At 68.9% G+C, this 20,711-nt stretch overlaps 1 protein-coding gene across 6 annotated transcripts in view; it reads left to right on the top strand.

The window, feature by feature from the left end:
- The window catches only part of RXRA (retinoid X receptor alpha), a 90,210-nt gene that overhangs the window by 40,671 nt on the left and 28,828 nt on the right, over nucleotides 1-20,711 (top strand). Inside the window, exon 1 of one of the 6 annotated variants that reach the window (XM_061154225.1) lies at nucleotides 6,166-6,189. The exons of the other annotated variants lie outside the window; for them this stretch is intronic. The gene's annotated coding sequence lies outside the window, so the exon portion shown is untranslated. Of the gene's footprint in view, nucleotides 1-6,165; nucleotides 6,190-20,711 lie in introns of those variants that run through there. 6 annotated transcript variants of the gene reach the window in all.

Genomic DNA, 20,711 nt, shown 5'->3' with positions numbered 1-20,711 from the left:
CCCCTGCTGACCCCGCTCGCCTCCCTCACCCCCGCGCCTTCTGCCCGGGTGGCCTCGGGCCCCCGTTCCCCCTGCGCTGACCAGTGCATGGCCACGGGCAGGTTGAGCTTGGTGTCCAAGCCTCGCTTCCCCTTCTGCAAGAAGACAGCAACGTCTGTAGGGTTTCTGAGCGCATGGGATGAGCTGCACGTTCTGAGATACGCAGGGCAGGCTCCCGGCCACGGGGCGCTCAGAAGACCCTGGCTGTTCCCTGCCGGGTTGGCATGTACGGCTGGGCCATGAGGGCCAGATAGCTTGCCGGGGGTCCTGGGCTGCCTGTGCTTGAGACCAGTGAGGGGTTTGGGCACCGAGGATTCCGGGGGCCTGGTGGGGGGCGGGTGCGGGACGTTTGCCCCTCCCTGAGGCTGCCTGCTGGGTGGAGTGTGTGGGTCTCTGAGCTCAGGGCAGTCTGTGTGTCCTCGCCGCGTGCCCCTGTCCATCCTAGGAAGGCCCTCTGCTGCTGTTCCCAACCTGAGCTGTGGGGTCCTTGTGGCGGCCGCGCGGTCCCTGGCCTAGGAGGAGCCCTGCGAGCTGCAGCGGCCCGGCCTGACTTGACCTGGTCGAGGACAGAAGCCCAGGCTGGCGGCTTCCGAGCTGCGGGACCAGGGAGTCCTGCCTCGTTCCCTGGGGCCCCGGGCAGGGTCGGCACTCAACTCTCTGCTGGCCTGGGAGGTCAGCCGCTGGGCCCCTGATGGGCTAACTGGCTGCCCTCCCTGTGTTCCCTGGCGCGGGGGTCATGGCCTGTCCTGGAGACGCCCGGCCAGTGACCAGGTAAGAACGGGGGTAGCCCGGCCCCCCTGCCTGCAGGGCCATTGGTGGAGGCCCAGAGCAGGGCTGGATCCCTAGGCGAGCTCCTCCACAGGGCACGCAGGCTCCGCTTGGAGCTTGCCCCGAGCTCCGGGGTCCGTGCGCTCCCAGCGAGATGCACGCATCACCCTTGTTCAGGGGCCCAGAGTGAGAGCTCGCCAACCCGTGCTGGGTTTGGGGGCATGAGGAGCACCCCATCCTCCTGAGATTTAAAACGCTCACCCCGGAGTCTGCGTTCCTCCTTTTTCTACCCACCGCGTGTGTGTGTCTTCAGGGTCACGGGGCCCTGCTTCCCAGACGCACCCGTGTCCCAGCCCCCTGGGTAGGGGCAGCGTGTTGGGGGGCGCCATGTGCCAGGGCTGCCTTGGGGCTGCGGAGGCCCGGCCACCTGGGCCTTGAGGCCTGCGTTCCTCCCGGCACGCGGCCCTCCATCCCCACACGCGTTCCTCCCGGACACAGCCCTCCCTCCCGCACGCGGCCCTCCCCGCCCCCCCGCAGGCGGCCCTGCCCCCTGCCCCCTGCCCCCTGCACCCTCGCACTCTTTCCTCCCTGCACGCGGCCCTCCCCCCCGCAGGCGGCCCTGCCCTCCCCGCCTGCGGCCCCGCAGCTGCCCTGGATGCTGAGCAGGCCTTGCACTACTGCGGGTTCGGAGCCGCTGGCAGGAAGCTGGCAGCCGCCACGCCTTCTGGGCGAGGCAGGGAGGGGCCAAGGGTGTGGGCGAGCGAGGCCCTCAGCTTGGGGGCGGCAGGGTGCGGGCCCCCCGGGGCTGCTTCAGGGGCGCCTTCTGCATGGGGAGGGGCTGGGGTCTCGGACAGCGGGGGAAGCCCGACCAGCCGGGGCTTGGCTGTGTGTGGGGGTCCTAGTCCTCACAGTTTCTCTCTTGCCTCCTGAGGGGCTTCCCACTCCTGTCTCCAGAAGGTGGATGAGGGAGAAGAGGTGTCACTCCTGGGGGGACCGTGGCCTGGGGGGGACCGTGGCCTGGGGGTCCTGTGGCCTGGGAGTCCTGTGGCCTCGGGGGACCGTGGCCTGGGGTTGAACGTGGCCTGGGGGACCGTGGCCTGGGGTTGAACTTGGCCTGGGGGTCCTGTGGTCTGGGGGGACTGTGGTCTGCGGGGACCATGGCCTGGGGGGCCTGTGGTCTTGGGGGACCGTGGCCTGGGGTTCCTGTGGTCTGGCGGGGACGATGGCCTGGGGGGACTGTATCCTTTGGGTCCTGTGGCCTTGGGGGACCGTGGCCTGGAGGGGAACTGTGGCTGGGTGGGGGGACCGTGGCCAGGGGTCTGTGGCCGGGCGGAGGACACACGAGGACCCTCCGGACCGGGGCAGGAGGACGGTGTGGCTCTCCCTGTCTCCCCCGCAGGCTCAGCCGTGGCTCACTGGGCCCGTGGAGAGCTGGGCTGCCCCTGGAGGTGGGGCGCTCCTGCCCCCTTGTGCTTGCCCCACTCCGCTCCAGGGGAGGCCTGGAGCCGGCTTCGCTGAGGGACGCGGGTTCCGGCTCGCCCAGGGCTCTGGACCCCAGCGGGGCCGCAGCCTGACCGTGCGCCGTCAGCCCGCAGGCGTCCGTCCGGGCCCCGCCACGCCGCCCTGGGGCCTCCCCGGGCGAGTGCGGGGTGAGAGGGGGCCTCCCCTGCCCGTGACTTTGTTTTGTTCCCCCGAGTCAGGTGGTCCGGCGCCAGCCTGCGCCCGGAAGCGGGGTCTGCCTATGCTGTGGGTGGGGAGCCGCGCCCCTCGCCTTCCCTCTGGCGGGGCCCGTGCCGACATCCGCCTGTCCGGCGGTCCGTCAGCGAGCGCGGGCAGTGCTGGCCGCTGTCCCGCCGGCAGGGCTCTAGGACTGGGTCCCGGGCCTCCAGCCCACCCCGCGCGGCAGGGCCCGCTTCACACCGTCCTGTGGGCCTGCGAGCTGCCACCACCTGGCCCCTTTGTCTTCATTCCCCGTGCAGACCCCGCCCGCTCACTGCGCTGCCGGGCCCTTTGCCTCGGGGCTTCTTGCCTCCTGTGCAGGAGTGCTGAGCCTGGCCTGGGGGCTGGAGGGGCAAAGGCCACCTCGAGGTGGGCGCCTGGCCTGGTGGGCTCCTGGGGGGCCGTGGGGGTGCAGCAGGGGAGCCTGGCGGGGCCCTGCTGGGGTGGTGGATGGACGGACGTGGGTGGACATGGCCCTTCTGCGTCGGAGGCCTGCTCTGGCCCTTGCGGCTGCTGTGTGGCCACTCCCTCGGAGGCGTTTGCTGCGCTCCCCTGACGGCTGGCAGGGCCTTGGCTCCCGGCTGTCACGGCCCCTTCTTGGCCCCTCTGGTTTCTGGGAGGTTACAGGACAGCCCTGACGGGTGTCTGAGACCTCGGGCCCAACCTCAACAGAAGTAAGGCCTCGGCTCAGCGCCCCCTATGGATGTGAGAGTTGGACCACAAGGAAGGCTGAGTGCTGAAGAACTGATGCTTTTGAACTGTGGTGTTGGAGAAGACTCTTGAGAGTCCCTTGGACAGAAAGGAGATTCAACCAGTCCATCCTAAAGGAGATCAGTCCTGAATATTTATTGGAAGGACTGATGCTGAAGCAGAAACTCCAACACTTTGGCCACCTAATGCGGAGAACTGACTCATTGGAAAAGACCCTGATGCTGGGAAAGATTGGAGGCAGGAGGAGAAGGGGACGACAGAGGGTGAGATGGTTGGATGGCATCACCAACTTGATGGACAAGTTTGAGCAAGCTCCTGGAGTTGGTGATGGACAGGGAGGCCTGGTGTGCTGCGGTCCAAAGAGTCAAACGTGACTGAGCGACTGAACTGAAGCCCGTCCTTGCGGTGGGCTTCCCCAAGGGGCACCTGCCAGAGCCTGAGATCCGTGGCCATAGGGGCCCGTTGGCCTGCCCGGCATCCGGGTGACGCTTGGCCATGCAGAGGGAGGGTGGTGGCCCGGGCCTGGATTTGGAGGGCTCGGCGCCCTCCCCGGTCGCTCGGTCGGCACCCTGGCGTCTGGGCTGCTGGCGCGGGGCGGGCAGGAATGCAGCTCCTGGGCCCTTATCTGAATGCTCCGCTGGGCCCGTGGGGTCTCTGGGGTCAGGCTGCAGCTCCTGGGCCGCCTGCCTGAGCTCAGCCTTCCTGGGCCCCTCCCGGGGGCCCTTTGTGGCCCAGAGCTGGGCCGGCCCTGCCCCCGGTTCCCAGGCCCGCCCGCCGGCCTGCGGCATCAAGTCTGGACAGGTGTGTGTGTGTTCAGGGCGGCCGCCCGCGGGGGGGCCGGAGGCGGCGTGCCGGCCCCGTGAGTCACCCCGAGCCTGGGCACGGGGGTGGCGGGGGCCGGGCTGCGGGCTGGCATGACGGGGCACGCCGCCGACCAGGCCTGGGAACTGGCCGTGGCCCTGGGGCGGTGGGGGAATGGGGGCTGCGTGTGGCCTCCCAGAGCAGCCGGGACAGGCCCAGGCCTGGGCTCGGAGTCTCTGAGCGCCTGGGGGGCGCTCTCCTGCTGCGAGCCAGGCCGTGCCTCACAGGGACTCTGTGCCCCCCCCGGTGCCCACCTTCCGCGTGGGCTGAGAACCTGCTGGGGCGGGGGGAGGTGGGGAGGCAGACGGACATGGAGTCCAGGCCCCTGGGTCCGGGGGTTCCATGTCCAGAGCACCTCCAGGCCAGGCCCTGGTCCTCTGTGCCTGGGCTGTCCTGTCCCGTGTGGCGGGAGTGGCCGCGTCCTGCTGACTAGGTGCAGCGCCCTGGCGCCTGGGTCTTGGGGGTCGGAGGCCAGAGGAAGGGCCCCTGCGGTGCGTCAGGGCCGCCAGTCCTGGGGTCGGGACGGGGGGGTGCTTAGAGCAGCAGGGGTTCCCGTCCTCCTGAGGGTCAGCTCCCCTCTTGTCTGCTTGGTGGCAGAGCCCCGGAGGAGTGGGGGTCGGGGGCCCCACGGTGGGCGGGGTGCTGGCTCTGCAGGCCGCAGACGGAGCCGGGTCTGGGCCTGGAGAGGTCCCGCCTTCCAGGGCCGGCGTGGGCACCGCCGCAAGGGGCGGCTTGCGGGCTGGGCTGGTCTCCCAGGTCCTGGGGGCGGTGGAGCATGGGGCTGGAGCAGGCAGAGGTGGCCGCGGCCTGAGAAGGCAGCACGCCTGGGGCGGGGACCCTGCCTGCCCTCGGGGGCGGGCGGCTCAGACCTGAGCTGGCATCCACAGGGCTGGGCCCCTTTCCTGAATTCCCTACTCTGTCTAGCAGGTGTGAGGAGGGCTTCCAGGAGGGGGTGTCCCTGGCAGGAAGACGCAAGGGGAGCGAATGACTGTGTCTACGCTGGGGGCCAGGGCTGGGGCAGAGAGGGGCGGAGGGCCACACCCACTGGAGGGGCCGGGGCGCTGGGCAATGAGGCCCATGTGGGGCAGGTTGGGTCTGCGGGAGGGCGTGGGGCTGGGCCTGCTGGCGCTGATGGGTGGAGACCTCTGGCGAATCTTTTCCAAGATAACGGTCAGTAGAGGGCTGGGGGCCCTGGTCCGGGCCGTGGGGGTGCCAGCCTGTGACTTGCTGGGTGTCCGGCGCTTCCTGGGTGTGGGGACGGGGCAGTCCAGTGCTCCTGGGGGTGGGGGGCACTGCAGGTGGAGGGACCCAGCCTCAGTGTGCCCGCCGCCGGGTGTGGCAGCTGGGGGCCCTCTGCCCCGCCCCCCGCCCCAGGCTGGGCCCCGGGGGCCTTGGTCTCTGCTCTGCACCCTGCGTGCCCTGCCCCCGCCAGGATGTGAACGAGGCGGGGGAGCCGCGGGCCGGGCCCAGGGCAGCGGGGGGCTCCGCGTGGCCCTGGTGAGGCCGCCTCCGCCCACCCCGGCCCTTGCCTGCTGTTCTCACCACTGGCCGTGCGGGGAGGAAGGAAGCTGAGGGTTGGGTGGTGTGTGTGTGTATGTGTGTTTGTTTTCGCCTGGGCTCTGGGGGCCCAGGGTAGGGCCCGGCCTCCGGCCGCCAGCGCCTTGACTGCCAGGGTGAGAGGCCTGGGAGAGGCGGGGGCTGCAGTGGGGCTGGGCGGCCTCCTGGAGGCCGGGAGGTGGGCACCGAGGCAGGTCTAGGACAGCCGGTGGGAGCGAGAGGCTGCCCCCGGAGCGAGCCCTGCACCAACGTCCTGACTGCTGCCGGACCAGCCGGGTGGCCCAGAAGCGAGGTCTGGACCGGACCCTGTGCTTGGAAGGAACAGCAGATCTCTGGGAGCGAGGGGAGGAACCTTTCAGGCCCCCTGCCGGCCCCCTCCAGCTACACCTGGGGGGAAGCCGAGGCCAAGCGGGGGCAGCCTGGGGCTGGGGCCTGCGGTCCATGGCTTTCTCTGCTGTCCGTGGGGCAGACACTCCCGCCGTGGCCAGCCTAGGCTACCAACGTGGCGTTGCTGAACGCGGCTGAGGAAGAGAGGTGAGCGCCGTGGGCTGGTCCCGCTGGTTCAGCCCCTGCGGGTCGGCTCCCCGGGGCCCCTCCTTTTCTGCCCACCCAGAGGCACTGCTGCTCGGGTTGGACCCACAGATGTGGCTCGTGTGTGGGCACGGAGGTGAGGTGGCCAGGGTCGATCCCTCTGAACACCTAGGCCTGCAAGAGCCCCCCGCCCAGTCGTCTCCGCACAGGTGGGTCACGTGTCCAGGGTGCGTCGCCCCCGAGGCCACCCGGCCGGCAGGGCAGGCCCGGCGCCTGCTCAGCTCCACTCGCTCTGAGGGTGCAGAGGGTGGATGGGCTGCGACCGGGCAGGACGGGAGGAGGGACTGTCCCCGCGCGGGTCGATGCTGTGGGCCGGGGGCTGAGGGGACGTGGCGGGTGGGAGCCAGCTGCCAGCCAGGCGGGGTCCTGGGTCTGGCACTGGCACTGCTGGGAGTGAGTCTGCAGCGACTCTGAGAGGCGGCCCCGCCTGCCACCTGTGCGCTGAGTGAGAGCGGGCCTGGGGGTGGTGGCTGGAGGGAGCGTCCACGTGACGAGGCTTGTCGGCTGCAAACGAACTGAGTCAGTGGGGTGAGGGCCCCGAGGACGTCACGGGCACCTCCCGGCCGTGTCCTGGGAATCCAGGACCCCGGCTGCCCGGCTGGGCCTTCAGGCAGCTGGGGAGGAGCCGGGGGTCACGGTTGACCACCAGCCGCAGCTGAGTTGGCCTGGCCTGCCCCTTGGACTAGGCCGGGCTGGGATCCTCGCTGCGGGCAGGCAGGCCCCCGCCACACCCCACCCCCGTCTGTCGGGAGAGCTTAGCCCGGCGCGCTCCCGGGCCCAGAACCAGAGGAGCAGGGAGCCGCGAGGAGGAGCGAAGCGGGGAATCCCGGCCCCTGTGGAGGAGGGGCGGCCGCAGCCGCCGGCCTGTCGGGTGGGGATCCTGCTAAAACCAGGCATCCGCAGAGGCTGTTTGTGTCCTTATCGTGAAAACCACACCACGTGGACTCGGCAGACACCCGAGCCAGGCGAGGTGGGCAGTAACGTCCCACCTCCCACCCCAGAGCCGAGTGTCCTGGACTCGCCACTCGGCCATGTGACCACTGGGGAGTCCCCTCTTCCTCGCCGAGCCCCCGTCTGGGTGGTTTTCTTTGAGCGTGGACCTTTTCAGGCAGGGTCGGGGGTGGGGTGGGGTGGACCCCCTCACCTCCTGCCCAGGCCCCACAGTAGGTTGGGTTTCAGGTGGAGACTGCAGTGGGGGCCGACGCGTGCCCGAGGGTGGGGGTGCGCGGGAGACACCTGGGGGCTGCTGCTGGGCCTGTCGCCGGGTCAGCCTGGGCAGGGGGACCCCGGCCCTTCCGGAGGAGTCCTGGGAGAGGGGGGAGGCTGCCTGGGCCCCGCATGGGTGCAGGGTTTCCACGTGCTCGGGGCGGGCAGGGCTGCCAGCATGCCCGCAGCCGCCGTGGAGCAGGCAGTGTGCACGCAGCGTGTGCGGCCAGAGCCGCTGGGGCAGCCGGCCTGTGCAGCCGGATGTGGACAGCTGGCTGGCCCTCAGGCCTCCGGGGGTGGGGGGCCAGGACTCGCCTGTGCGGGCCCAAGAGGGCCAAGGGGCCCTGTGACGCGGCCCCCGCGCCCCACCCCCACTGCCGGCCCCGGGGCTGGGCCGCTGGCCGCTGGCCTACAAAAGGCGTTCTGTGCCCCGGAAGAATGACCCCGTTGTGTGGCTGGAGGGTGGCCCGGAGCCACGACGGCTTCCTTCCTTCCCAACTTCCTGCTCGCTCCCCTCTGGGGGGCAGAGCCCCCACCTGGGGCCCAGCTGCTCCTGCCAGGGCCCTGCTTTCCAGGCCGGGGACGCCTCGTGGCTCCCCCGGCTCCCTCCCGGCAGTCAGAGCCCCGCTGTCTGCCCGCCGCCCTCACCAGGCCCACTGGCCCATCCTGGGCTCGGCTTGGGCCTCTGCAGTCACTCGTGCAGGACCTCCGCTGCTGGCGGGCAGCGGGGTCAGGTGGAGACCTGACCGTCGGTGGCCGGGGGTCTGTGGACCCCACGAGGGCTGTGTCGGCTTGCTCCAGCACCCCGGCCGAGTCAGTGCACCTGGGGGGTTGAGTGTCCCGGGTGAGATGGCTGGCCCCGCATCGGGAGCCTTTGCCCCCATCCCTGCGTTCTCACACCAGCCTGCAGCTGGGGCGCTGGGCTCAGCCAGCCTGCTTGGCCGGCCCTCGCCCTGGCTTCTGGTGGCCCTGAGCGGGTTTGAACTGCAGTCCCGGCCTCGCCCTTGGCCTCTGCTGGCCCCTGGCTGGGCCCGGGTCCTGTGCGCGGCACCGTCCGAAAGCCGAGGCCAAACTCAGATTGAGGAAACGAGGCTGGGGTCCCCGTGCTCCTCTAAGCAGCCCTGGGCTTTGGCCAATGGGAGCGGCCTGTGGTCACAGGTGTCTGGGCGAGGGTGGGGGGCCGGGCGGTCCTGGGAAAGGGGAACTCGGCCGTCTGGCGAGTTCCCAGCCGCCTGGCAGAGACGCTCGCCTCCCGGGCTCCTTCCCAGGCTCCCGCGGCCGGCTCGCCCACCATGCTGCAGCGCCAGGGGCCGCGGGACCCCGGGCCAGCCGGCCGGGGCCCGGTGGGGCCACCCCCCTGGTGGGACCTCTCGCCCGCCCTGGCCATGAGGCTGCACCTGCTGGCCTCTCTTTCGGGAGGTGGCCTGGCCTGGCGGGCGGGGGACCGTAGGTGGCTGGCAGGTAGGGCTGGGCCAGGGGTTGGGGGGCTCTGGGGGCCAGGTGGCCTGGGAGGGGCCAGGGTCTCACCTGCGGGCTTTGGCGCTCTTGGTGGGTGTCTGGGCTGGGCGGGGGCAGGTGAGGAGAGCGGGGCAGGGGCCAGGCGTGTCCCTGGAGCCCTGCACCTTCCCGGGCCCCAACGTGGCCGCCCAGCGTGTGCCTGGAGCCTGGCCGTGCCCAGGGCGTCTTGTTGGGGTCCCGAATCTTCCCCTGGTGTCTGCGCAGCAGGTGTCGGATCGGGAGAGGAGGGGGACTGTCTCTTCCGTCTCCTTGTCCCGAGGCTCCCTGGAGGAAGGCCTCTTGGGGTCTGGCTCGGCCCTTTTTCACATGAGGAAACTGAGGCCGGGGCGGGCGGGGTTTGTCTAGCTGCAGGAGGCCCTGGACCCACTGAGGAATCTCTGTGCGGGTCGGGCTGCCCAGGGCTGGCCCAGGATGGACAGCTGGCCCTGGCCTCGGCTCGGCCCTGGGTCTCGGCTCTCCTGGGGCAGGCAGGGAGGAGGCCTGGAGGAGGCTGGAATCCCAGGGGGTCCCAGCCCCCACATCGTGCAGTGGGGGCCAGCACCTGCTCCCGCCTGGCCCAGCTCACGGCCACCGCCTTTTTTTGGTTGCAAGGCACTCTGTTCTGTCACGGTTGCCCTGTGTCAGGGCCCGCTAGGCTCACTCAGCACGCTTTGCCAGTGCTCCTGTAAGGACGCGCTCCTCTGTGCCCAGTTTTGAGGGGACGCTGAGGCCCAGAGACGGGACGTGACTGTCCCAGAGCCACACGGCGGTTCAGGGAAGGGGCCTGGCGGCCCACACGGGAGCCGGGAGCACTTTGCCCGTCCAGGCCTCCTGAGTCCCTGCTGTTGTGATTGGTTAGGGTCCAGCCCCCGCATCTGGGGTGCCTCACCGGCCTGTCCTTGGCCGGGGCGGGGGGCCTGGCCTGGCTCCTCTCCCACCACATGGATGGTGCTGGCGCCAGGGGAGGCTGCTCCAGGCCGTCTCCGGGAGCCACGCGGTATTGGAGCGAGCACCTGAAGCGAGAGCGTGCTGGAAAGCGGGGCGCTGGGCTGTCTTGGCTGGGGGCTGCCTGTGCTCCCCTGCCCTTGACAAGCCTTGCCCGTGTTCTGCACAGTCAGGATTTCGGGGGCGGGCACTCAGGCGTGCTGGCGCCCCCCACCCTTGCCGAGTGACCGCGAAGGCTGGCTCCAGGTCCACGTCTCCGAGCCCAAGCTTCCTCGAAGGTCCAGGGTTTCTCGAGGGCTGCGTCCTCCTGCAGTGGAGAGCCCTGAGCAGCGGGGGGCTCTGCCTTCCTCATCTGGAGGCGTTGGCGGGGGTCTGTGTCCACACCCCTCCAGCAGCTGTGTCTCAAGGGCAAGTACTGGACAGCCCAAGATGCAGGCCCGGACAGGCCTCTCCAGCCCTGCTGTTGGTTTCCTCGTCTGTAAAGTGAGTGCGGGGAAGAGGATTTTCCAGGTCGGTTTGTCTCTTGACACGACTGAACGTTCAAAGTCACGTGAAACGACCTTCACCCGGAAAATGTCCTGGGCCGGCCTGGGCGGCTCTGTGCTCATAGAGGGTGTGGGATGTGTTGACTCTGAGTCCGGAGTTCTCAGGAGCAGTGAGTGTGTGTGTGTCTGGCGGGCACTTGGGTTGTAGCAGCGCGCATGTGACAAGGTGTCATCGTGTTTGGTGGCCACACATTCCAAGCGTCCTGCAGGCACGCTGCTCATCTCCTTGGCGGAGGGGACCCTTGTTCAGGCCGCACTCAGGAGATGCGTGCAGGTTTGGGGATCTGTCACTGTAGAACGTGCACCTGGCTGCTGGGTATTTGGTTGATTTTTCTTTTTTTGCCATTGTCTCCTGCCTGGCTTCTCTTGGTATCGCCTCCCGCTTTTTCCAGTCGCTCATTGTCTGGGAAGTCCTCCAAAGCGGCATGTGAGCGTTGTGGGTAGCATCGAGCACTCGGCCCTGAGCGAGGACGGCTCCCTGAGTGAAATGTGTGCCGTGTCTGAGCGTCGGCAGTTGGTGCTGCCGTCCCGAGCGCACCAGGCCTCCCCGCTCATCTCCGGGGTCTCCCTGCACCTGCGTCTGCAGCCCGCCCGGCTCTGGGCAGGAGTGGCTGTCGTGCTCAAGGCCTCTGACGAGCGAGGTTGTGCTTTGCTGCCTTGCTGAAGGCGCAGGTTGCAGCTGATCGCTCGCGGGGCCAGGTGGCAAGGGTTCCCCAGAGGTCCAGTGGGCCGCGAGTCCCCGGGAGGGACCGAGCTCCACTGCCCACGCAGCTCTGTGGATGGCGTGTGGGTTTGGGGAATCAGGGTGGGTTTGGAGCCTTGAGAGGCGTGGTTCTGGGTCCCCGCCACTCTGTGTCCCGCGCCGGGGGCGCAGTCCACTCCCTCGGGCGGCCGTGAGAGCTGGAGAGCCCTGCCTGCCTGGCTTGCGTCCCCCGGCCTTGGTGTGGCCCCGCCCCTGAGGCTGGGCCTCCTGGAGCCCAGCTGCCCTGGGCCAGCGTCTGGTCACTGCAGCCCCTCAGTGTGGCGCTGCCCTGGGGGTGCATGTCAGCCGTGAGGCTGGATGGTGATTGGCAGCCCTGGCCCCCACCTCCTGTCCAGAGCTGCCCGGGGCGCGCAGCTCTTGGAGGCTATCTGCCAGTGTCCCGAGGGCAGGCACCAGCGGTGGAAACCTACAGTCCCTGGACCCCCCTCCCACACAGTTGACCGCCTCCAGGTGGTTGTCAGCGACGCCAAGAAGGCCAGGATGGGGCGCTGAGGCAGGGGGCGTGGGGCCAGCGGCCCCAGGCCCAGGGGCCCGGGGCAAGGCAGGGGGTGCTGGGGAGGCGAGGAGAAGGGGGCTTTGGAATTGAGGGGCGTGATGGGAGTCGTGGGAGGTTCTGGTGGTGACCAAGGGCACGGTGGGCCTACTGCCGATTGACCCATGCAGGGGGCGCTGCCACGGGGCTGGGAGGGCACGCTGAGCCAGCCGCTGTGGCCTGGCCACAGCCAGATGGAGCGTGGCCTCTCAAGGCTCCACTGCACAGAGGGGCTGATGGGGCCCTCACGGAGGTCACGGTCATCCGGGCCCAGGGAGGCTTTCCAGCCACCAGCCGGTCCATCCGTTCCTGCCTGGAGGCCCGTGGGCTGGGTGGCCGGGCTGGATGCTACCGCGGGAGGTTGCCGAGTCCATACGTGGGTTCTCTGGGCCGGGGTTTGAGGGGCGCAGATGCGGCCTGTCCCCTGTGTCACTTGTCCACCCTCACTGCTGGGGGTCAGCCGGCTTCTCCCCTCTGCTGCCGTCACAGCCCCTGAAAAGTGCCTGCTGGGGGTTGCGGAGGGTCTCAGCCTCCTGGCCGCTGGCCCACGAGGTGTGTCAGGAACGAGGCCTCAGGTCAGGGACCTGGGACCGTGCGCCGATGCTTCGTGTGGATGAGGTGGGGTTCTTGGGCCTCCCGGGCCTCGGGCCCCTGGTACAGAGTGGGAACCCCCTCCTGTCCCTCCACTTGCTGGGGGCCTGGGGCGGGGACTGGAGAAACAGCCTTGCACGCAGCGGGTCCCCGAGGGGCAGCTGGGCAGGGCTCAGATCTCAGCTTGGGGACAGTCCTGCCAGCTTGTGAGCCCCCGGGTGGGCAGACACAGTGGGACGGAGCCCGAAGGGGTGCCGAGGTGCAGTCTGTGTGGGCCTCCCCCCCAGGCTTTTAGCAGGGGTGTGTGGGGGCCGCCGTGCCGGTCCAGGCAGGAGGCGCCCCCGCCATGGCGGAGATGGGGAAGCCCCGCTCCCGTTCTCAGTCTGTCTCACGGGACCAGCCCTGCCTCCGTCTGCAGAGGCCCTGCCGCCCGCGCCTCCGCTCACGACGGGCACCAGCCTGGTGACTCCGGCTGAGTCAGTGCAGGGGGTGGGGGTGAACCTCTGCCCGGGAGGACGCCGAGGGGCCAGAGCTTGCAGCATGTGGTGGTGGCGGGGTCTCCAAAAGCCCCCCAGGAGCCCCTCGGGTGCCAGGCCGGCTCTCTGCACCCCCGGATCTCAGGCTTGGCCCTGCTGCACCCCTCACGTGGCCCTGGAGGTGCTGGGTGTCCGTGCCCACATCCGAGAAATGGCGATGCTTGAGGGCCGTGGGAGGGCTGGGGATGTCCCGGGAGAGGCCAGCCCACATCGAGTCCCGAGGAGCCGCCAGCTCCCTGACCGCCCGGCATCCTGGGGTGGGTGGGCCCCCGGGACGGCTGCCCCGTCTCTAGCACAGGAGGCCTGTGTGTCTGCCGGGTGTCCCTGATGCTGCGGGGCTGCGGGAGACGCAGAGGAGCAGACAGGCCGCGGCCGGGGGAGGGGGCAGGCGGCACCCGTGTTCCACGACAGAGCTGGGCGGCGGCCCCTGAGCCCGCGGAGCAGCATGGCTCAAAATGAAACAAGCATCACTTCTTTTCCTGTTGAAGAGAAACCGCCTCAGCCAGTCCGCGGGCTCGGGGGGCCCCCTTGCCCCCCAGACGGTCGTGGGGCAGGCGGGGTTTCATCAGGAATTCCCCCACTGCCCGCATCCCCTCCTCCGCCTCCTGGGCCAGCGCCCTGGAGGTGCTGGGGAAGGTTCAGGGGCGCTGCCTGGACGGGAGGCCGTGGTGCCCAGGAGCCCCTGCCGGGCCCCAGAGAGGTGAGCGTGCTCCTGGCTGCCCGCGCCCGTCGTCCCCACGGTGGGCGTCCCCACTGGCAGCAGGTCCAGCCTGGAGCTCGGGGCCGGCCTCCCGGGCTGGCCCGGGGCCTCTGCGTGAGACTGAGGGCGTCCGGCGGAGAGCCGGCTCTGGCGCTGGCGGTGGGAGCACCCTGCCCTCCCAGCCCCTTCCTCACCCGCAGGTGGGACGATGCGCCGCTCGAGTCCCCAGGCTCCCAGGGTCAGGGCGGCCACTGGGGCTGTTCCCCAGACTCGAGCTTTGCCTCGAGGATGCTCTGATTTCATGCGGGGGCGGGGGGTGGGGGCGGCACGAGCCACCAGCCGCCAGCGGGCCCTGGGTTTGGGGATCTCCGTTTTGCAGAGGCCGCGGCGGTGACGGCGTCGCACGCAGGTTCAGCGGCGCTCGTGGTGAAGAATCAACCTGCCAGGGCAGGAGACGCAGGAGACGCGGGTTTGGCTCCTGCATCAGGAGGATCCCCTGGAGAAGGAAAGGGCAGCCCACTCCAGTATTCTTGCTAGAGAATCCCATGGACAGAGGAGCCTGGCGGGCTACAGTCCACGGGGTCGCAGAGTCCAACACGACCGAGGGGCTGAGCACAGCCTCAGCTGCCCTGTGACCCCATCCCTGTGGTCCCCCTGCCCCGCTTTCTGTGCCTCCTCCTGGGGATTCCAGCAGGCCTGGGGGTGTGGGTTTGGCCCCTCCCTGGCCTCCCCCCGGGGCAGCTCCTGTCTGGCCGCTGAGCAGGAGGAATGACGCTGGGGAGGGCGGGGGGCCTTGTCAGTGAGGTCGCCTGAATCCTCGTCATCCCCAGCTGTCTCCGGGGTGGGCGGAGGGGGCACCTCTTGGTGAAGTCGTAAGCCTTGGAGCTCTCCTAAAGGGCCCGGCCTCGTGTTTGGGGGCCCCAGCTGGTGGTTCTGTGGCCTGCGCCCGGGGTGGGCACCCTGCTGGGCGGATGGAGAAACGTATCCAGGTAGGAGCCTGGCCCTGGGGTGGGTCTCCGAACGCCATGGGTGCCGTCCAGTCATTGCCAGTCCTGACCCTAAACGCCCCCAACCCCCAACTTCCCCAGAGCCTCTGGGGACAGGCCCGCCTGCTGGGCTGACCTAGGGACTCGTCCGTCTGGGGTCATTTGGCTTCTCCTGAAGAACTGGCCAAGCCCCGAGGTTTGGGAAGCCCTGGAGTCATGGGGCGGGGGAGGGTAGGGTGGCGAGCTGGCATTTCGGGAGCCAGCCTTCAGGGCACTTGTGGCGTGCAGGAGGGGCGGGGGGGGTGTGATATCTGTGCAGCAGGCCCCGTTATCCCGAGGCTCTGAGTGGCCTGTGTGGTGGTCTTAGCACCAGGCACGCTCGGGGTGTCCTGGCGGAGGGGGCCTCATGCTGCCAGGGCCCTGGCCAGAGCTGCAGGTCTCCATTGCGGTCTGGCCCCAGCATCCCGGGGGTCTGGCCAGGTGCGTTCCCCGCGCCTGCGAGCCCAGCTCCCCGAGCCGTGGAGAGTCGGGGTGAATGGGGCTCCGGGACTCAGGCCCCTTCTCTGTACCGTGGCGGCCGGAGCAGTGCCCCCTCCAGCTTCAGCGTGCCCCTCAGCCCCTAGGGTGCCCTCAGGGAGTGCCCTCCTTGGGGGCCTGTCCGGGTGCCGCCGGCCCGGTGGGTAGTGGAGGGTCCGCTGCAGGAGTCGGGGGGATGCTGGCTCTCTTGCTTGGCCTGGCGTGCAGGCTGGACCCCAGCCCCCTGGGACGGTGAGTTTCTGGGGTGGACCTGGGGGGCGGCCTCCTGCCAAGACCCCAGCCTAAGTGCCCCACCCAGGGCCTTGGCACTATTACGCCTCAGCTCTTTCGTGGACCTGGAGGTCCAGGCGCCAGCCGGCCCTGGGAGCCCCGTCTGCCCCCCACCCCCGTCCCCTGCTTGTGCTCCCCACTTCCACCACGGCGGCCGGGCTCCAGCCACACCTGCCAACCACAGTGCCCCCAGACCGTACCAGTGTGCCGGGCGAGGACGGCCCCACCACTTCCCCTTCTTCCCCCTGCCCCTCGCCAGCCCCGGCCAGCTCAGGACGGCCATCAGAACCCCGGAGCATCGTCCCTTTGTCACTTGTGGCAAAAGCCATCCAGGGTCACTGTCCGCTGCCTCGGGGGCAGGGCAGGTGGTCCCTTGGGTGGTGATGGTGATGGTGGAGCTTCTGTCCACCGGGTCCACAGCCCCTGGTCCCTCTGGGCCGGGGCGTAGCCTGGCAGCTGTGGAGTCATGCGGTCTGCCCCTCACTCAGCAGCATCCTGCCGGCCCTCAGCGTCCACTCTGCCTGTCCTCTCCTCCCCCTCCCCCAGGTGTCACAGAGGCTGGGGAGGGCAGTGCCAGGTAGCTACAGTTGGTGGCTGCCTGCCTTCCATGCGGCCTGCTAGGGTGGAGCCCTGTGGGTGTCCGGGGGTATCTGAGCGGTGGGCGAGGGGTGAAGGAGACGCGTGTCTTGGGTCACTGTGTCGCCCACCCCGTCTCCTCCGGGGTCTGGAGGGTCGGGGCCGCCCTGGGCTCTCTGGCGTGGCCCCTGACGTCGATGGCCTCCTGGGCCTGGGACCCTTTCGGCCGGTGGGGAGGCCCCTCGCTAGGGCCCCTGAGGCTGCCTGCCTGCTGGGCTCGACCCTTCTCTGAGACCCCAAGGCGGGGGCTGAGCTGACCTGTGTCCTCTACGCTGGGGCTGAGATTTGGGGCTGGGGGCACTGTTGGGGAAGGGGCCAGGTTACCCCAGCGGAGCCGCAGTCCAGGCCACCTGAGCCCCCTGGGCGGAGGCCGTGGGCCGGCCGTGCTGCCTGGCCCACCCTCTGCAGGCCCCGGGCTTGGGCTGGGACCCCGCCCTGCAGGGGCTCGAGGGCCCCCTTCCTGGGTCTGCAAAGCAGGTGCGCCCACTTACAGAAGGGGCGCTGCCCCCACTCCCGAAGGCCCCGTCCCCGTGGGGCCTGTGGACCTCCCCGCCTCCCCGCCCCGCCGCCCCCTCCCCCAAACCCCGGCGCGCCGCGGTCCCGCCGCAGGCCTCGAGGCTGCCACTTCTGCCTCCCGCGGGTGCCAGGGGAAGCAGTCCTTCCGGAAGGCGGGGGCTGGGGATGGGCGTCCCAGGAAGCTCCGGAGGGCCTGCCAGCTCCCCGCCGTGGGGTTTCGGTTCCGGGGGGCCGGGGAGGGTGGTCCCCGGGCAGGGGTGGGGGGCGGACGCTCGTGCTCAGAACCTGGCTTGTTCCTGGTCGGGTCGGGGGCTGGCTCCCCCGGGGTCTTCTCGTCTGCCCGTGCCCGTCTGCTCCTGCCCCCTGCCCAGCTCCTGCCTGGGGCCCCTCCCCACACTCCCTCGCCTCTGCCGGGCTTCCTGCTTGGCCGGGCCTGGTGCCCTCCTGGCCCCCAGGACGTGTGGCCCGGGCCCTGGATCCCAGCCCGGGGCCTGTTTGGACCCCGCCTTGTTGGGCCCTGCCAGTTCGGGAGAGCGGCGGAGCCCCCCGAGCCCCGCTTTCCAAAGGTTGGGGGTCCCCTGGCCACAAGGCTGTGAGGCTCGCCTTGGGCTGGCATTTCCTGTTGCCTCCCCCGCCTTCCTTGGCAGAGGCCGGAAGGGAGTTGGTGGGGGTTCCCCGGCTTCCTTCTGGGGGGCCTGGGGCGGGGAGGGAGGCAGGAGGGCCCTGGAGGGCCTTCTGGAGGAGGGAGCCCATGCGGTTGGGGGCTGTTGGCTGGGGGAATGCCCCCTGCCCCCCAGAGGGAGCCCAGGGCCTCCTACTTGGCCATGCCCAAACTTGTATACAGCCCCCACGGGGAACTCACCACCTCAAGAAGCGGGCTGTGCCTGTACTGTGGGAACAGTCTCTAACTCTGCTGAGTGTAACCTTTCACCCCTACCCTGGGGCCCTGTAGTCACTGCTGTGCCCTGGGCGCTGAGCCTCCCGGGACATTTCGTCTCTGCTCCATGCCTTCCGTTTCTGGTCTCCAGGTATTTGCATTTAAGAGTCAGTTTAATGGCCTGAAACGCTTTCTGTGTCAAGAAAGAGATCTGTCCCTCACTCTGCCAGCCAGGCCTTCCTGACCCGAACCCGGCAGCTCTTGCAGTCACTTTGCCCAGGTCGGGGCTGCCCGCCTCTTCTTGGAGGTCCCTGTGTACCCTTGGAGTCCTCCTTCTGAGGCCTGGTCTCACGGCTTGCTGCTGGTCTGGCCCCCAGGGGCAGGGAGGGTGTCAGCGGAGGGCGGTTCTGGGCCCGGGTCAGGTTCTGGGCAGGGAGATTTGGGAGTTGGGCTTTGCCCCTCCTCCGGAGCTCGTGGGTCCTCGTGGGTGGGGAGGGCTGGGTGTCAGCGGCTCCCAGGGTGGGGTCTGGGCCTGAGCCTTGAGCCCTGAGCCCTGCAGCCCAGGATCAGATAAGCACATAGTGACTGCTGGTGGCAAGTCCCCTGCAAGTCCAAAGTGTGACTTCAAGAAGAGCGCCTTATCATAGCCACTGCTTATCAGAGGGTGGGGACACACACTGGCCCGGAAGCAGCAGAGCCTGCGTGCGCGTGGAGCAGGGGCTGTTCGGGCGCTTTTCTTCCTGAGGTTCCCCGCCTGGCCAGACTCCAGAAGACTCCAGAAAACACACCAGGGCATTGTCACCCGGGCTCCGGGAAAGTGTCTGCGGTGGGCGTCGCGTGTCAGCGGGAAGGGCCCTGAGTGGGGGCCTGGGGGCCGTGGGGGTCGCCGAGGTGGGCGTGGGCTGAGGTGGCCCCTCCCTGGGGCCCGTAGCCCCCTGGTCTGGAGCGGTTGGTGTGCACGTGAGCCTGGGGGCCGGCCTGGGGAACCAGGCCCTCCCCTTTGCATTTGGGGGGTGGGCTGTACCCAGGACTGCTGCCCCCCTCCACCCCCCGTCTCCTCTTTCTCCCAGCGCCCCCCTTCCTCGTGCCAGGCTCTCCCACCGTTTTCCAGCGCCTGCCTCCCCCTCCTCGCAGTTCTCATACTTGGGGTGCCGCCTGGCACTGGCAGCCAAACAGGCCACTTCCCTCCTTCCTTCTGGCCAGAGCTTTCTCCTGCCTCTCCCGCCCCTTCCTGCCAGGGAGCAGCAAACAAACAAACAAGCCAGCGGCTCAGGCCTAGCAGGCCCAGCTCAGACCCGCGAGTGTCTGCAGCTGTGGGAGTGGGGAGCTCTGCGGCCCTGCCCCGCGGGCATGGCTGGCCAGCAGCGGGGACCGCGAGGGGCTCCGGGCCCCCTGGCCCTGCCGGCTGCACTCTGCCCATTACGGGAGCTGCCTCCAAGAAGCCCCTTTGCCTTCTCCTCCAATCTGAGACTCTCCAGTGCCCCAGGATGGCCAAGTGGAGGTGGGGAAACTGCAGGAACCCCGGGGTGACGTCTCCCTCTTGGTCGCAGACCCCCGTCTCATTTCCAGAGGAGAACGATGGGCAGCTCTCCTCAGGAGGCCAGGCCCTCAGGCTTCTGGATGCAGAGGTCGGAACGCTCACCTGATCTGTGGCCCCAGTGGTGGCCGCTGTGCTCTCTGGGAATGATGGCTGCAAAACGGACATTGTAATGTCCATCTTGCTCCCCCCCTGCCCCCTGGAGATCAGAAGGGTGCTTCTCGGGACTCAGTGATGGGGAGGGGCCCATGCTAGCCTGCACCCTGCAGCAGGGTTCCTCACGCAGGGAGGGGCCGGCGAGCGCTGGTGAAGTGGGCATCCCAGGGGCCCTGGAGAAGGAGCAGTGACTGTGGGCCTGGGGGAAGCTGCAGGTTTAGGGGGGTCATGCCTGCTACGCGTTTCCCTGTCCGTCACAGGTGGGTGGACAAGGTCGCGGGCGTTCAGTGAGGTCAAGGGCGTGCAGCCAGACCTTGTGTCTGCTTTTCTTCCTGCAGCCTGCCTGCTCTTGCCAATCCCTGGGGGAAGACCCCTGGGCACACAGGTGTAGGCATCCTCTTGTGGGTCATGTGTGAAAGTCGCTCCGTTGTGTCCGACTCTTTGCGACCCCATGGACTGTATAGTCCATGGAATTCTCCAGGCCAGGATACTGGAGTGGGTAGCCTATCTCTTATCCAGGGGATCTTCCCGACCCGGAAATCAAACCCAGGTCTCCCGCATTGTGGGCAGATTCTTTACCAGCTGAGCTGCAAGGGAAGCCCAGAAATACTGGAGTGGGTAGCCTTTCCCTTCTCCAGGGGATCTTCCTGACCCAGGGATCGAAGCGGGTTCTCCCGCGTTGTAGGTGGATTCTTTACCAGCTGAGCTGTCAGGGAGGCCCTCTTAGGTGGGTGCAGGAAGCTTAATGGCTCTTAGGGCTGGGTTGCAGTTCCCATCTATGCCAGTAGGTGCCGCCATCTGGACCTGGACTCCATAAGCTCTTATTTTCAGTGAGACGGTTTGTGCTCCTTTCTGTGAATGGCCAGGGTTTCGGATGAGGCTGTCTTGCTGGTGCAGTGGCAGATGGGCCCCTACTCCCTGGCTTGGAATTCCAGGCCCACTTGCCATGCCCCTCCTCCCTCAGAGGGCACATGAGGGACGGGGTGTCCAGCAAGCTGGGAGCTGCAGGAAGGAAATGGGTAAGCGCTCCCAGAGAAGGGGGTCCCCAGGGTTGGCAGAGCCTCTTGTGTGCCTGCGGGGACCAGCCCACAGAGTGGGGTGCCCAGCACCTCCGTGGACAAGTCCGGAAGGCCCTGGGTGAGAGCTCAGCTCCGGCCGGAGTCGGGCCTGCCTGGCTGTGCCTGGAGGAGGTGGTCTCCTGCAGTGTGTCCCCAGGACTGTTGGTACCAGTGACCGATGAGGGGGGAGGACTTGGGGGCGATGCCCAGACAAGGCTTCTTCCTGCTCTGAGCCTGGCGCTCTGGGCACGGCTGTTCTCCGGTTTGGGCATGCGAAATCCTCCTGGGGCTGTTGGGTGGTCCAGGCAGGGTGTCCCCCCAACCTGGGGGTGCCTGGAGAGGGCCACTGCATTGCATCCTTGGCCCGCTCGACTTGTCAGAAGCTTGTGTGATCACTGCAGGCCTGGCCGGAAGGCCCGGAGACCGTTTTGCAGACGGGAAGGCTGAGGCCCTGGGCGGGGTGGGGGGTGGGGTCCTGGTGTGCTCAGGGCACCCTCCCAGACAGAGGCAGGGTTCGCAATGGCCTGCAGCTCTGGCTCCACCTGCCTTGTTTGGGCCTCTCTGAGTTCCCGTGGTC

The sequence above is a fragment of the Dama dama genome, chromosome 11 (genome assembly GCF_033118175.1).
Source record: "Dama dama isolate Ldn47 chromosome 11, ASM3311817v1, whole genome shotgun sequence".
Taxonomy (NCBI): domain Eukaryota; kingdom Metazoa; phylum Chordata; class Mammalia; order Artiodactyla; family Cervidae; genus Dama; species Dama dama.
This window is presented reverse-complemented; position numbering and strand designations above follow the sequence as displayed.